General features: G+C 36.6%; 1 protein-coding gene across 5 annotated transcripts in view; it reads left to right on the top strand.

The window, feature by feature from the left end:
• Nucleotides 1-16,925, top strand: part of GSK3B (glycogen synthase kinase 3 beta) — a 220,582-nt gene that overhangs the window by 74,682 nt on the left and 128,975 nt on the right.

The following is a 16,925-nucleotide window of genomic DNA, read 5'->3' as shown; positions in this document are numbered from 1 at the left end:
CTCAAGTTTTTTTCTTCAGTTTATTCTCTTCTGAGCACTAGTCCTATGTTGCCAAATGCCCACTCAGTCTTGATATTTGAAGGTACCGTTATTTTGAAATTGACAAGTCTTCTTATGTAACTCTAACTTAACTGTCAGTCTTAAAGGAAATTCTTTCTATTGGTTCCCATTCCTTCTTATTCTTTCCTTCTAACGGTTTTCTCATTCACTGTCATCCGTATTCGTCCATTCTCTCATACCTCATATCCAATCATTACCCAACTTGGTTAATTTTGTGCTGCCTGCGGCGCCCCCCGCCATTTCCTTTTCTCATCACTGTTCTAGCCAGACCTTTGTCATTATTTGGCTTTATCACTAGTAGCTCTACATCTGATCTTCTTAAAAATCTTGCATTCCAACTTTAGAATAATCCCACAGCTCATTTTGGTCATATTGTTTCTACTACACACACATCTTCTGTGGTCCCTCATAGTCTAGAAAATAAAGCTTGCACAGTTTTAATTGTGCATTCAAGAGCTTCCATAGTCTTGCCTTCTTTCCAAATACTTAATTTTTTTTTAATTTTATTTTATTTTTAAACTTTACAATATTGTATTAGTTTTGCCCAACATTGAAATGAATCCGCCACAGGTATACCCGTGCTCCCCATCCTGAACCCTCCTCCCTCCTCCCTCCCCATACCCTCCCTCTGGGCCATCCCAGTGCACCAGCCCCAAGCATCCAGCATCGTGCATCGAACCTGGACTGGCGACTTGTCTCATACATGATATTACACATGACACATGTTTCAATGCCATTCTCCCAAATCTCCCCACCCTCTCCCTCTCCCACAGAGTCCACAAGACTGATCTATACATCAGTGTCTCTTTTGCTGTCTCATACACAGGGTTACTGTTACCATCTTTCTAAATTCCATATATATGCGTTAGTATACTGTATTGGTGTTTTTCTTTCTGGCTTACTTCACTCTGTATAATAGGCTCCAGTTTCATCCACCTCATTAGAACTGATTCAAATGTATTCTTTTTAATGGCTGAGGAATACTCCATTGTGTATATGTACCACAGCTTTCTTATCCACTCATCTGCTGATGGACATCTAGGTTGCTTCCATGTCCTGGCTATTATAAACAGTGCTGCGATGAACATTGGGGTACACGTGTCTCTTTCCCTTCTGGTTTCCTCAGTGTGTATGCCCAGCAGTGGGATTGCTGGATCATAAGGCAGTTCTATTTCCAGTTTTTTAAGGAATCTCCACACTGTTCTCCATAGTGGCTGTACTAGTTTGCATTCCCACCAACAGTGTAAGAGGGTTCCCTTTTCTCCACACCCTCTCCAGCATTTATTGCTTGTACTTTTGGATCGCAGCCATTCTGACTGGCGTGAAATGGTACCTCATAGTGGTTTTGATTTGCATTTCTCTGATAATGAGTGATGTTGAGCATCTTTTCATGTGTTTGTTAGCCATCTGTATGTCTTCTTTGGAGAAATGTCTATTTAGTTCTTTGGCCCATTTTTTGATTGGGTCATTTATTTTTCTGGAGTTGAGCTGTAGGAGTTGCTTGTATATTTTTGAGATTGGTTGTTTGTCAGTTGCTTCATTTGCCATTATTTTCTCCCATTCTGAAGGCTGCCTTTTCACCTTGCTAATAGTTTCCTTTGTTGTGCAGAAGCAAATACTTAATTTTTACAGTACTTTTGTTTCACTATATTTGAGACATAATGGTTTTTATGGTCTCTCTGATTTTACTTCTTAAGAACTGGATTTTTATTATGTGTGTCTCCTGATATCCACACACTTAATGTGTTTTCAAATTAATATCCTTCCCAGGTGGTGCTAGTGGTAAAGACCCCGCCTGCCAATGCAGGAGACGTAAGAGATGAGGGTTTGATCTCTGGGTTGGGAAGATCCTCTGAAGAAGGGCATCGCAATCCACTCCAGTATTCTTGCCTAGAGAATCCCATGGACAGAGGAGCCTGACAGGCTACAGTCCACAGGGTTGCAAAGAGTTGATGACTGAAGCGAATTAGCATGTATGCATGATAGCAAATACTTATCAGATCCTTAAAATATTATCAGTAAACTAAAGTTTTTACGTGAGCAGTTTTATAGCAGTTTTCCTGTTAGTACTGCGATATTGATAGTTATTATTTAGATAAGGAAACCTACACAACAAAGAGATTATAAATTAACTTGTCCAAAGTCATACAGTTAGCAAGTGGTTAGATGGGCAGGTATTTGAATTCGAGCAGTCTGACTTCAGAATGCTTTATTACAGTCTGTCATTGCTGTATCGAAACAGTACATTCTGTTCAGTAGGTACTTGGATGAGTTCTTTTTCTTGCTTTTTAAAAAAGTTTTAATCTTTTCCTTTATCATAGTTAAGTTATTCATCTGAAATACAGTTTGGTTCATCTGTTTTTGCTTATATCCCTTCGTAGAGCTGTATCTCCATTCTTTTTGACTTTTTGAAAAAGTCTGTGTATTTTCAGTCTGTGTAAAGTGGTTCTAAAAGTCAGATACAACAGATGTTATTCCCTCAGTCTTGTTCTCTCTCACTCCCTCTGGATAGCCAATCTCTTTATGTTGTCATTTACTTTTTCTGGGTTTCTTTGGCTCAAATGAACAGTCAGTGTGTAATCATCCCTTGTTATTCACAGGGAACTGGTTCCAGGACCCATAGTGGATACCAAAGTTTGTAGGTGCTCAAGTCCCATGTATAAAATGGCATGGTATTTCCATATAACTAAGTCTCCCATATACTTTAAACCATTTCTAGATAGCTTATAATATCTAATACAGTGTTGATGCTATGTGAATAGTTGCAAATACAATTTAAATGCTATGTAAATAGTTGCTGATGTGGCAGTTTGAGGTTTTGATGTTTGAAACTTTCTGGAGCTTTTCTCCCCTGAGTATTTTTGATTCCAGCTCGGTTGAATCCCTGGCTCTGGAACCCAGGAACATAGAGGGTAACTGTAATTTTCTTGATTTCTTTCTTACACATAATATAGAGAGAGGTACTCTTTATACTTTGCTTTTCCTGTTAACTATAGTTCCTGAAAGTCACTGCATATCAGTTCAGAGATTTTTCTCATCTTTTTTAGAATTTTATAGTATTTCAGTGTTGATTCCAACCACTCTTCTATATATGGATATGGAATTACTTTTCAATATATAGTAATCTCCCAGGGGGCTGGTATGGAAAGCTTTGTGCATAAGTATTTTTTGTTAGATGTGTATATTCATAGTAAACTAAGAGAACTAGATAGGACTGCTGAATCAGAACAGAAACACATGAAGTTTGGTATGATATTGCTAAATTCCTCTGCACAAGAGCTTGTATAGATTTATATTCTCTCCAGTAATATGTGAATGCCTATTTATTCACATTGATAACATGAATTGGTTTACTTTTTCAATTTTTGTCAATCTGATAGGTGAGAAATGGTATCTCATTATAGTTTTAATTGATAATATATGTTTTCATGTGTTCATTTTCCACTTTTTATCCTATCTAGATTTTAGTTGTGATTAGAAAGTCTTTTCCTTATAAAGTCTTATAGAGAAAGCCTTTTCCTCAATTTAAAGAGAAATTCATCCATATTTTCTTGCAGTTGTAAAATTTCCCTTTTCACATTTAGACCCCTGATCCATTTGAAGTTTATTCCTGTGTGTGGAGTTTATTTATAACCATGTATAGTATGAGTTATTGATCTAATTTTATCTGTTCTAAAGCATTTATCATTTGTCTTAATACAGTTTTTTAAACAGTCTATGTTCCAATGATTTGAGATGCTATTGTTATTATATGCTAAATTTCCACCTGGAATTTGGTCTATTTCTGGACTTTCTGTTCTGTTCTGCGGGGTCATTTGTGTATTCCTAAGTCAGTAACCACATTGTTCTAATTTCATTTTGTAATATGTTTCAGTGTCTGGTAGGGCTAGTCTGCCCTTGTAGCTTTTCCTTTTCATGTTACTCTAGCTATGTTTGGATGTATATTTTTCACTATGAATTTTGGTATCATTTTGACTAACTCCTTGAGAAAGCTTGTTTATTTTTAATTGGAATTTCATCAGCTTTATAAGTTAAGGAGTTAATTGCCTCTCCATAATGTTGAGTTACCTTATCCAGAAATAGGAGATAGCTTTCATTTGTTCAAGTTTACTTTGTAAACTTTCAGGAGTTTTACTTATATAGGTTTTGACATTTCTTGTTAAGCTTATTCCTAAATATTTTAATTGTTTTTGTAGCTATTATATAATTTTGTTTTTATTTTTATTTTTTTTCCTAAAAGTGCTGAAAAGTGGCAGGCTGTCTTACACGAAGTTCAGTTCTTTCCATTATATCACCTTTTCTTTGTGAAACTTCAGTATTCTTTGTTCTCCTTGCTAAATGTTAGCTATTAAAAAAAATTGATGTATTGACCAATTCATTTCCTTTGATTGTGATATAACAGGCATTTTTCTGACAACTTAAAATTCTATTCACATTTGTAATTCTTATATCACTGCTACCGAGAATTAAATAATCATGTATTTTGCATTAAATGATGATATATTTTTAGGAGAAGTTAGAATAGGGTCTTCTCCTTGCACTGTTTCGTAAACCAACATACTGAACCTGCTGGTGTCAGTGAGAGGCATTTTGTTTTGGTGAAAAAACAAGAAGAGAAAGAATGGTCAGAGATAGGAAGAATACCAAGAGTAACTAATTACCCCTGCTCAGTAGTCTTAAAAACTATATATATATTTTCAAGTTGTTTCCGGTACAACAAGTTTCAGTGGTGTTTTACCTACAATTTGAATGCCTTTTTCCCTCTGTACCCATCATACTAAAATTAAATTAACCTCAACTGGCCAGTTTGGAAGTGCTGGTGATAGAAAATGCTGTTGTGGTGCTAACAGTAGAGTTCAGCTAGGTACCTTATGTAGGATACCTTTGATATTAGAGCAGGAAGAAGATTAATCAATCCCAATACTGATCGTTGTTGAGACTGGCTTTTCCAAGTTGAAAATCAGTAAGCTACATTTTAAATTACTTAGTGATCTTAGCTTCATTAACTATTAATTTCAATTCTCTTTTGAACTGAGTCATAGGTTTCAGGTGTCCTGCTTGGTTTCACTTGTTCTGTCGCTAGGATGTTAGAGAAGAAGTGAAGTGTCACTCCTGTTCTGTTGTGAATGGAGAGTGATTTGAGCCCTGCTTTTAATATATTCTGTTTTGGAGAGTGAAGAGAGATAAATGTATGGGCTCATCCTTAGGGATATGAGTATTCTCTGTATGATATTTTGGAGACAGCATAGGGGAAATAAGACCTTGGTCCACTATTAATAGTTTTGTGAGCTTAAGTATATCCATTAACTTTATGAGCTTCAATTTCATCATGTGTAAAATGGAAATGCTATTATTACAGTGGTACCCCAGTCCAGCGTTTGGTGCGTAAAGGAACTCAGTAAGTATTGTGCTTTCTTTTTACTCCAATGTTGTGTGAATCAAATTAAACAATATATTATGAGAACATCCAGTAGATTTTAAAACTCCTTATAATTAAGTTCTATTGGTTTTAATTTTAGATCTGAACTACTACAAACTGCTGTTTACTTTGGATTTCTTCCTCTTTGTTTTGCTTCCTCTTTTATTTGATAGTCTTATTCTGAGACACCTAATTATTTGTACTTATATAGCTGTTTTAAGTCATTGTGGAAAATCTATTCTTGATAAAATTTATAGACAGCTTAAAGAAATATTAATCTTTAGTTATGTCATATGGAACTCTATTCTTTGAGTCATGAAAACTTGTAATTATCAAGTGGAAGGTAAAAACCAAGACTTAACCTCTGTGGAGGAGGAAGGTTAGGACAATGGCATGCTGAGTAGGAAAAACCTTATACTTCAGTGTAGCTCTAAGAAAGTTACAGAAAAACCAACAGAGAATCATCAGTCCAAGGTTGAACCGTCAGAAGACTCCAGTGTCTCTTGGGAAAAGGGCTTCATTAAATATGTCTGCCATGCTGTGCTGAGTCATTGGCAGGGAACAGTTCATGGGGAACTTGGCTTATCACCAAAGAAGAAAATGGTTTTGAGAGCTCAGCAACTAGAACCACTGGTCAATAATGTTTCCTGCAGTGGGTCATCTGAGAGGAACATTTTCATAGTTAACATGCCAAACTTCCTAAGGATGCAGACTGTTTTATGCTACCTTCCCAAGTCGTGTAGAATGACTGGTAAAATGTTACTTTTAACTGGATTAAAATTTCAAAGACTGTACAGAGGTTAATGAGTAAGGATTCTATTTGATTTTGCTTTTACAATTATATATAGTTTTATTACCTCGTTATTCCAGAAAGAAGAAATATGGTGGCATGATATTTGTGGTCCTGAATGCCTCCTTTCTGCTTCTCAGTGACTTGAATGGCTGAGAGAAAGAGAAATAAAACTTAATAGAAGGTAGCAAGAGCAATTAGGCAAGAAAAAGAAATAAAAAGTCATCGAAATTGGAAAGGAAGAAATAAAACTGTCCCTGTTTTATATGTCATCTGTTGGCAGATGACATGATATGTATGGAAAATCGTAAGACTCCATTTTAAAAAAATGTTAGAAAAACCAATTCAGCAAAGTTGCAAGATACATATCAGTGCACACAAATCTCTTGCATTTCTATACACTTAAAGTACAGAAAGAGAAAGCAAACAATCGCATTAATGTTACACTGAAAAGAATTAACTGTCTAGGAATGCATTTGACCAAGGAGATGAAAGACCTATATATTGAAAACTCTTAAGCCATTAATGAAAGAAATTGATGAAGACACAAATAGATGAAAAGATACTATTGGATGAATCATGATTGAATCATTATTATTAAAATGTCCATACCACCCAAAACAATCTACAGATTCACTGCAATTCCTATCAAAATTCCAATAATTCAAAGAAATTTTTCAAAGAAATAGAACAAATAGCACTAAAACTTGTATGGAATGACAAAAAGTCTCAAATAGTCAGAACAAAAGAACAAAGCCAGAGACATAATGCGTGATGATTTCAAACTATATTAGAGAGCTACAGTAATTAAAGCAGGATGGTACTGACATAAAAGCAGACACGTAGATCAGTGAGACAGAGTAGACAGCCCAGAGATAAACTTATGCATTTATGGTCAGTTAGTTTACAACAAAGGAGACAAGAATATACAGGGGGAGAAGGACAGCCTTTTCAATGATTGGTGTTGGGGAAACTAGAAAGCACATGCAAAAAAATAAAACTCAACAACTGTCTTACACTGTACACAGAAATTAACTCTAGATGGATTAAAGATCTGAATGTAAGACCTGAAAGCATAAAAGTCCTAGAAGAAAATGTAAATGGTAAATGCTTTGACATAGGTCTTGGCAATGATTTTTTAAATCTGCAACCAGATTTTAAAAAGCACCAGAAGCAAAAATAAGCAAGTGGGACTACATCAAATTAAAAAGCTTCTGCACAGCAAAGAAAACCATCTACAAAATGAAAAGGCAACACATTGAATGGGATAAAATATTTGCGAATCACATATCTGGTAAGGGGCTAGTATCAAAAACCCCAACAATGTAGTTTAAAAATGGGCATAGGACCTGAACATTTTTCTGAGGAAGATGCAGATGGCCAACAAGTCCTTGAAACGATGCTCAACATCACAAATTATCAGGGAATGCAAATCAAAACCACCACAAGGGATTTCCTTGATGGTCCAGTGGTTAAGAATATTCCTGCAGTACAAGGGATGTGGGTTCAATCCCTGGTGACCTGCATTGCAAGATCCCACATGCCATGAGCAACTAGGCCTATGTGCTGCAACTACTGAGCTCATGTGCCGTAACTAGGGCATCCGGGTGCTACAGTGAAAGATCATGCGTGACACAACAAAGATCCCGTGTGCCACATCTAAGACCTGATACAGCCAAAAAAAAAACCAGAATGAGGTATCGCCTCATACCTGTTAGAATGGCTATTTTTCATAATGCAAAAAGTCACAAGTGTTGGCAAGGATGTGGAGAAAGAGAATCTGTGTGTGCTGTTTGTGGGAATGTAGATTGGTGCAGGCATTGTGGAAAACAGTATGGAAGTTCCTCAAAATATTAAAAATAGAACTACCGTACGGTAAAGTGTCTACCTGCAATGCAGGAGAGCTGGGTTCGATCCCTGGGTCGGGAAGATCCCCTGGAGAAGGAAATGGCAACCCACTCCAGTACTCCTGCCTGGGAAATTCCACGGAAAGAGGAGACTGGCAGGCTATAATCCATGGGGTTGCAAAGAGTTGGACACGGCTGAGCAACTAACACATAGGATCCATCAATTATACTTCGGGGTATTTATCAAAAGAAAATCAAAGTACTAAAAGTACTCCAAAAGGTATATGTACCCCATGGTCATTGCAGAATTATTTGTAATGGTTAAGATACAGAAACAGCCTAAGAATTTATCAGTGGATGAGTGGATAAAGAAATTGTGGAATGAGTGTGTGTGCGCATGCGTGATGGAACATTATTCAGCTGTCAGAAAAGAAAATCCTGACATCGTGGCTTTGTGGCTAGACCTTGAGGGCATTATGCTAAGTGAAATAAGTCAGACAGAAAAACACAAATGCCACATGCTGTCTCTTATGTATAAAATCCTACCCTCAGCAACAGCAAAGAACAAACTTGTAAATACAGAAAACAGATTGATGGTTGCCGGAGGCAGGAGGTGGGAGAAATAGGTGAAGGGGGTGAAAAAGTAAAACAAAAACCTCAATATGAGTCACAGTATGCTTCTAAATTTTCTTACTTTTTAAAAAGTTTTTATTATCTTTAGTTATATTTTTATATTATAGTAATTTTTATATTATTATGTTTATACCTTTTAAATTCCTATATGTCTGTGATAAGTTCCAAATAAGTGTTTAGCATTAGGAGTTAGATTTGCTTTTTTGACTAGTTTCTCTAAAGCCTTTGCAGTTTTTGTGGATGGTCAGCTGCTTGATTGTTTTTATATAAGAGCTTCATTGAGATATAATGTCTATGACATGAATTTCACCCTTTATTACAGTATACAATCCATTGGTTTTAATATAATCACAGAGTTGTGTAGCATCACTACTAATTCTAGGATATTTTCATCACCTCAGAAAGAAACTCTTTTAATAGTGCTCTATTAAATTCTTATTAACAGTCTCTTCCCACCCTCCTCTTCACTGACACCCTGGCAATCACTAATCTACTTTCTGTCTTCATGGATTTGCCCATCTGGACATTTCATATAAATGGAATAATAATATATGACCTTTTTGTTTCTGTCTTCTTTCACTTGGAAAAAATATTCAAAGTTCTTCCATGTTTACCATGTCTCAGTATTTCAGTCCTTTTTGTGGCTGAATAATACTACGTTTTGTGGATATACTGCATTTTGTTAATCAGTTCACTAGTTGATGAGCATTTGAGTTGTCGTTACATTTTGGCTATAATGAATGATGATGCTCTGAACATTATTTGCATACAACTTTTTGTGGGTACTTTTTTTCCCCTCAGTTCTCTTGGGTATATACTTAGAAGTGTTGTGGGTCCTATGGTGACTCTGTGATTAACATTTTGAGAAAGTGCTAACTTGTTTTCCAGAGCCACTGTACCATTTTACAGTCTTTGAGCACTGGATAAACACTGCAGTTTCCCCACATTGTTGCCAGTACTTGTTATTATCTGAGTTTTGATGATATCTGTCTGAGAGTGAACTGTTTCACATTTCCTGATGGCTAATGAGGTTGAACATCATTTCATCTTTTCTTTTATTGACCTTTAGTGTGTATTCTTTGAAGAAATTTCTGTTGAATTTCTTCACCCACTAAAACTTTAAGATTTTCCTTTTTTAACAGGTAACTGTTTGAAGTTTTAGTTTTACAGAGCAATGAATGAAAAGTACAGTGTTCCTATATACACTCTTCTTCTCCTCAGTCCCCCTTGCTATTAATGTAGCACGTTTGCATGAATGTAGATTTGTTATAATTGAAGCAGTATTGATGTATTAGTAGTAAAGTCCATAGTTTTCATTATTGTTCATCATTTGTGTTGTGTAGTATGTGGGCTTTGGCAAATGTATACTGACATGTTTCCATCATTACAGTGTCATGTGGCATAGTTTCAGTGTCCTAAAAATTCCCTGAGCTCCACCTATTCATCCCTCCCTCCTTCACCTCAACCCTTGATAACCACTGATTAAAAAAAAAAAAAGTTTCCACAGTTTTGTCTATTCTAGAATGTCATATGCTTGGAATCATACACTGCAGCCTTTTCAGATTGACTTTTTCACTTAGCAATGTGCACTTAATGTACTTGCTTAGCTTTTCTTGGCATGATAGCTATTTTCTTTTTCTCTCAGAACAAATACCGCTGTATGCATATACTACATTTTGTTCTTTTATTTGCTTATTGAAGGACATCTTGATTGCTTCCAGGTTCTTGCAGTTATAAATAAAGTTTCTTCTAGACATTCATGTACAGGTTTTTATGTGAATATAAGTTTTCAGTTGATTTGGGTAAATATTAAGTAGCACAATTGCTAGATTGTTGCTAATTTGTATGGTAAGAGTGTGGTTCAGTTTTGCAGGAAACTACCTAACTATTTTCTGAAGTGGCTGTGCAAAATAATTTTATATTCCCATTAGCATTGATGAGAGTTCCTGTTGCTCTGCATCCTCACCAGCCTTTGGTGGTATTAGTGTTTTGGGGTTTGGCCATTTTGAGAGGAGTGCAGTGGAAGTGAAAGTGTTAATCACTCAGTCTTTCAGATTATTTGAGACCCCATGGGGTGTACCAGGCTCCTCTGTCCATGGAATTCTCCAGCAAGAATACTGGAATGGATTACCATTCCATTCTCCAGGGGATATTCCCTACCCAGGGATCAAACCCAGGTCTCCTGTATTGCAGGCAGATTCTTTACCATCTGAACAGTTGTTGTTCAGTCACTTAGTTGTCTGACTCTTAGCAACCCCATGGACTGCAGCAAGCCAAGCTTCCCTGTCCTTCACCATCTCCCAAAGTTTGCTCAAACTCATGTCCATTGAGTCGGTTATGCCATCCAACCATCTCATCCTCTGTCATCCCCTTTTCCTCCTGCCTTCAATCTTTCCCATCATCAGGGTCTTTTCTACTGAGTTGGCTCTCTTCTCATCAGGTGGCCAAAGTGTTGGAGTTTCAGCTTGAGCATCAGTCTTTCCAATGAATATTCAGGGTTGATTTCCTTTACGATTGACTGGTTAGATCTCCTTGCTGTCCAAGGAACTCTCAATAGTCGTCTCCAACACCACAGTTCAAAAGCATCAATTTTTCAGTGCTCAGCTTTCTTTATGGTCCAACTCTCACATCTGTACATGACTGTTAGAAAAACTATAGCTTTGACTATACAGATGTTTGTCGGCAAAGTAATTCTGACTGAACAGTGAGACATTAATGTCTAATCTGAGCAGTAATATCTCACTATTGTTTAAATTTGCAGTTCCCTGATGAAATACCATGTTGACCATCTTTTAATATGCCTATGTGCCATCAGTGTATCTTCTTTGGTGTGGTGTCTTTTCAAGTCTTTTGCCCATTTCAAATAGTTGACTGTTTTCTTGCAGTTGAGTTTTAAGGGTTCTTTATATATTTTGGATAAAAATTCTTTATCAGATAAGTGTTTTAGAGAGGTTTTCTCCCAGTCTGTGACTTGTGTTTTCATTAGTGTCTTAGAGCAGAAATTTTTAATTTTCATGAAAAGTCCAGTTTATAACTTTTTTCTTTCGTGGATTGTGCTTTTGTTGTTGGATCTAAAAAACTAAGGACACTGTCAAATCCGAGGACACCTAAATTTTCTTCCATGTTATCTTGTAGTGTTTATAATATTTTCTCTAATATTTAAGTCTGTGATCCACTTTGAGTTAATTTTTGAAAAAGATGTAAGATCTGTATCTAGATTAATTTCTTTGCTTTTCAGTTGTTCCAGCACTATTTGTTGAAAAGACTATCCTTTCTCTTTTGAAATGCCTTTTTTCCTTTGACAAAGTTCAGTTGATTATATCTGGTGGCTATTTCTGGGCTCTCTGTTCTCTTCCAGTGATCTGTTTGTTTCTTTCTCTAATATCACAATGTCTGTTTTTACTCTAGCTTTACAATATGTCTTGAAATCTGTTGGTATCAGTCTTTTGCCTGTTCTTCAGTATTGTGTTGACTAATCCATATCCACAAAATAACTTGCTGGTATTTTGATTGCAATTGCTTTAAATTTATATTTTATGTTGAAAAACTGGCGTCTCGGCAATATGCAGTCCTCCTCTCCATGTATTAATGCATAAAATATGTTTCCATTTATTTAGATCTTTGATTTCTTCAGAATTTTATAGTTTTCCTCCTATAAATCTTGTATATAGTTTATTTGCTTTGTACCTAAATATTTCTTTCTTTTTTTTCTTTTTTGTGTGCTAATGTAAATTGTGTTTTTTAGTTTCAAATACAAATTGTTCATTGCTGGTATATAAAAAGGCAGTTGACTTTTGTACCTTAATCTTATATCCTGCAATCTTGCTATGGCTGCTTATTAGTTCCAAGATGTTTTTCGTTTTTGATGACTTGGAATTTTTTTATTTGAATGATAGTGTCATCTGTGAACAAAGATAGTTTTACTTCTTCTTTCCCAATCTGTATATACTTTATTTTTGAGGGGGGTTGTTTTAATGCATATGAAGTGTTGAAAAGGAGTGGTGAGAATCTAAAGTTTTTCTTGGCTTGTTTTTGATATCAGCAGCAGTTTCTCCTCATGAAGTACATAGTTGTAGAATTTTTTGTAGATGTTTTTAATCAAGATGAAGATGTTCCCCTCTATTCCTAGTTTGCCAAGAGTTTTTTTTAAATCATGAATGGATGTTGAATTTTGTCAAATACATTTTCTACCTCTGTAGATATGATCAAATAATTAGCCAGTTGATGAGATAAATTATATTAATTAATTTTAAATGTTGAACCAGCTTTTCATACCTAGGATAAATCCCACATGGTCTTGGTGTATCTTATTTTTATACATTGCTGGAATTAGTTTGCTGAGATACTGGTTTGTAGTTGTCGTAATACATCTGTCTTAGGTATTAGGATAATGCTGGTCTCATAGAATGAATTGGACTGTATTCCCTTTGCTTTTGTCTTCTAGAGAAGACTCTAGAGAACTGATACAATTTCTTTCTTAAGTGATTGGTGAAATTCACCAGTGAACCCATCTAGGTGTGGTGCTTTCTATTTTGGAAGATGATTAATTGTATGTCAAGTTGTTTAATAGATACAGGCCTGTTCAGTTTATCTAGTTCTCCTTGTGTGTGTTCTGGTAGATTGTATTTTTCAAGAAATTGGTCCATTTATCTAGGTTATTAAATTTGTAGGTATGGAGTTTATCATAATATCTATTTATTTTTTCTGTTAATATCCATGAGATCTGTGGTTATGGAATCTTTTTGCTTTTGATGCTAGTAATTTCTATCTACTGTCTCCTTTTTTCAGTTAACCTGGCTAGAAGCTTATCAGTTCTATTGATCTTTCAAAGAACTATCTTTTGAGTTTTCTAATTTTTCTGTATTGATTTTCTTTTTTCAGTGTGGTCTCTGCTTTAGATTTTTTTCTCCTGCTTGCTTTGAATTTAATTTGTTCTTTCTCTGGTTTTCTAAGTTGCAGGCTAAAGATTGATTTTGAATTCTCTTACTTGATATATGCAGTCACTGTTGTTAATTTCCCACTAGATACTGGCTTCACTGCATCCACAAATTTTTTTAGCTCAAAATACTTTTTATTTTTTTCTTGAGACTTCTTTGACCAATACGTTATTTGAAAGTATGTTGTTTATGCTCCAAATATTTTGCATTTTTTTCTGTTACTGATTTCTAGTCTAATTTCACTGTGGTTTGAGAGCATATTTTCTGTAATATCTGTTTTTTTAATTTGCTAAGGTATGTATTATGGCCCATAATTAGGTCTATCTTGATGAATGCTCTGTATGAGCTTGAGGAAAATATGTATTCAGGTGCTGTTAGATGAAATTTTCTGTAAATATGTTAACTAGATCCAATTGATTAATAGTATTGGGTTCAGTTATGTCCTTACTGGGGGCGCAGGAGGGCCCAGAGGAGCCCTCAGTCTCAAAAACGACAGAATGATCTCTGTTCGTTTCCAAGGCAAACCATTCAATATCACAGTAATCCAAGTCTATGCCCCAACCAGTAATGCTGAAGAAGCTGAAGTTGAACAGTTCTATGAAGACCTACAAGACCTTTTAGAACTAACACCCAAAAAAGATGTCCTTTTCATTATAGGGGACTGGAATGCAAAAGTAGGAAGTCAAGAAACACCTGGAGTAACAGGCAAATTTGGCCTTGGAATACGGAATGAAGCAGGGCAAAGACTAATAGAGTTTTGCCAAGAAAATGCACTGGTCATAACAAACACCCTCTTCCAACAACACAAGAGAAGACTCTATACGTGGACATCACCAGATGGTCAACACCGAAATCAGACTGATTATATTCTTTGCAGCCAAAGATGGAGAAGTTCTATGCAGTCAGCAAAAACAAGACCAGAAGCTGACTGTGGCTCAGACCATGAACTCCTTATTGCAAAATTCAAATTTAAATTGAAGAAAGTAGGGAAAACCACTAGACCATTCAGGTATGACCTAAACCAAATCCCTAATGATTCTACAGTGGAAGTGAGAAATAGATTTAAGGGCCTAGATCTGATAGAGTGCCTGATGAACTATGGAATGAGGTTCGTGACATTGTACAGAAGACAGGGATCAAGACCATTCCCATGGAAAAGAAATGCAAAAAAGTAAAATGGCTGTCTGGGGAGGCCTTACAAATAGCTGTGAAAAGAAGAGAAGAGAAAAGCAAAGGAGAAAAGGAAAGATATAAACATCTGAATGCAGAGTTCCAAAGAATAGCAAGAAGAGATAAGAAAGCCTTCTTCAGCGATCAATGCAAAGAAATAGAGGAAAACAACAGAATGGGAAAGACTAGGGATCTCTTCAAGAAAATCAGAGATACCAAAGGAACATTTCATGCAAAGATGAGCTCAATAAAGGACAGAAATGGTATGGACCTAACAGAAGCAGAAGATATTAAGAAGAGATGGCAAGAATACACAGAAGAACTGTACAAAAAAGATCTTCACGACCCAGATAATCATGATGTTGTGATCACTGACCTAGAGCCAGACATCCCGGAATGTGAAGTCAAGTGGGCCTTAGAAAGAATCACTACAAACAAAGCTAGTGGAGGTGATGGAATTCCAGTTGAGCTATTCCAAATCCTGAAAGATGATGCTGTGAAAGTGCTGCACTCAATATGCCAGCGAATTTGGAAGACTCAGCAGTGGCCATAGGACTGGAAAAGGTCAGTTTTCATTCCAGTCCCAAAGAAAGGCAATGCCAAAGAATGCTCAAACTACCGCACAATTGCACTCATCTCACACGCTAGTAAAGTAATGCTCAAAATTCTCCAAGCCAGGCTTCAGCAATATGTGAACCGTGAACTTCCTCATGTTCAAGCTGGTTTTAGAAAAGGCAGAGGAACCAGAGATCAAATTTCCAACATCCGCTGGATCATTGAAAAAGCAAGAGAGTTCCAGAAAAACATCTATTTCTGCTTTACTGACTATGCCAAAGCCTTTGACTGTGTGGATCACAATAAACTGTGGAAAATTCTGAAAGAGATGGGAATACCAGACCACCTGATCTGCCTCTTGAGAAATTTGTATGCAGGTCAGGAAGCAACAGTTAGAACTGGACATGGAACAACAGACTGGTTCCAAATAGGAAAAGGAGTTCGTCAAGGCTGTATATTGTCACTCTGTTTATTTAACTTATATGCAGACTACATCATGAGAAATGCTGGACTGGAAGAAACACAATCTGGAATCAAGATTGCTGGGAGAACTATCAATAACCTCAGATATGCAGATGACACCACCCTTATGGCAGAAAGTGAAGAGGAACTCAAAAGCCTCTTGATGAAAGTGAAAGAGGAGAGTGAACAAGTTGGCTTAAAGCTCAACATTCAGAAAACGAAGATCATGGCATCTGGTCCCACCACTTCATGGCAAATAGATGGGGAAACAGTGGAAACAGTGTCAGACTTTATTTTTGGGCGCTCCAAAATCACTACAGATGGTGACTGCAGCCATGAAATTAAAAGACGCTTACTCCTTGGAAGGAAGGTTATGACCAACCTAGATAGCATATTGAAAAGCAGAGACATTACTTTGCCAACAAAGGTCCGTCTAGTCAAGACTATGGTTTTTCTGGTGGTCATGTATAGATGTGAGAGTTGCACTGTGAAGAAGGCTGAGCGCCGAAGAATTGATGCTTTCGAACTGTGGTGTTGGAGAAGACTCTTGAGAGTCCCTTGGACTGCAAGGAGATCCAACCAGTCCATCTGAAGGAGAGCAGCCCTGGGATTTCTTTGGAAGGAATGATGCTAAAGCTGAAACTCCAGTACTTTGGCCACCTCATGCGAAGAGTTGACTCATTGGAAGACTCTGATGCTGGGAGGGATTGGAGGCAGGAGGAGAAGGGGATGACAGAGGATGAAATGGCTGGATGGCATCACTGACTCAATGGACGTGAGTCTGAGTGAACTCTGGGAGTTGGTGATGGACAGGGAGGCCTGGCGTGCTGTGATACATGGGGTCGCAAAGAGTCGGACATGACTGAGCGACTGATCTGATCTGATCTGATCTATGTCCTTACTGGTTTTTGGCTTGCTGGATCTATCATTAACTGATAACTAATGAAAGGGTATTGAAATCTCTAAGTAGTAAATCTGTCTCCTCCTTGTGATTTTGTTCATTGCCTCAAAAAATTTTGATACTCTGTTGTTAGCTGCATACACATTAAGAA

Source organism: Bos taurus, chromosome 1, assembly GCF_002263795.3.
Source record: "Bos taurus isolate L1 Dominette 01449 registration number 42190680 breed Hereford chromosome 1, ARS-UCD2.0, whole genome shotgun sequence".
NCBI lineage: Eukaryota > Metazoa > Chordata > Mammalia > Artiodactyla > Bovidae > Bos > Bos taurus.
Note: the sequence above shows the minus strand (reverse complement) of the source record. Positions and strands in the feature narration are given on the sequence as shown.